Below are 781 nucleotides of genomic sequence, written 5' to 3'. Positions count from 1 at the left end.
ATCACGACCGGATTTGGGTGTTGGTCTAGAGTTATGGTAGAGGCTCTATGGAAGGGGGATTTGATGGGCCTTTGGCTTCTTTCACTCTTGTGAAGGTGTAGGCATAAGGAATTAAAGTTTGGTGTAGTGTGGAGGTGTATTGGGTTCTGTCCTGGTTTCCGGCAGGGTTTCGAGCTCAAAATTGGGTTCCGGTAATGGGAATGGATGAGGAAAAATGGTTGGAATGCATTGAGAGGGTCATAGGGAAGCTCTGTGTGAAGTTTGGAGAGACCTCTCTAAGGAAATTTTAGCACACCTCCCATGGTCGTGGGAGGTGAGTTTTTATAAAAATGGCCATGGGGTGGCTCTCAAGGCACAAGTTTGGGTGCATTGTGGTGCTTAGGTGGAGGGCAGAGGAGCTCCACAATTCAATTTGGCTGAGCTGGCCTCTAGGTTTGATTTGGGTGAGGTGTCATGGGAGTGGCTCTCAGTTTTGGGCTTTTTTGGCCACTAGGCTGGCCGGCCGGCCAGGGGGAGGTGGCTAGGAGCTCAGGGAAGCCAGAGGAATCCATCACATCAATTTAATGCAAATGTGCTTGCATTTGGCAAAGATATCTTAAGCATGTGTATTTTTGGAAATAAGATCCCTTAATTTGGGTTAAATTTGGTCCATGGCTTGATTTAGGTGGTTTCATGGTATTTGGACTAATCACTAAATCCAACTAATGGCTGTGGTGGAGTTAATTTGGTGGCTTTAGGGTGGTTAGGTCACATTTGGTGCATGGGTCCAAGTGGGTGCAAA

This window comes from Phalaenopsis equestris, unplaced genomic scaffold (assembly GCF_001263595.1).
Source record: "Phalaenopsis equestris unplaced genomic scaffold, ASM126359v1 Scaffold000702, whole genome shotgun sequence".
Lineage (NCBI taxonomy): Eukaryota > Viridiplantae > Streptophyta > Magnoliopsida > Asparagales > Orchidaceae > Phalaenopsis > Phalaenopsis equestris.
The sequence above is the reverse complement of the archived record's forward strand: the minus strand, read 5'-3'. Positions refer to the sequence as shown.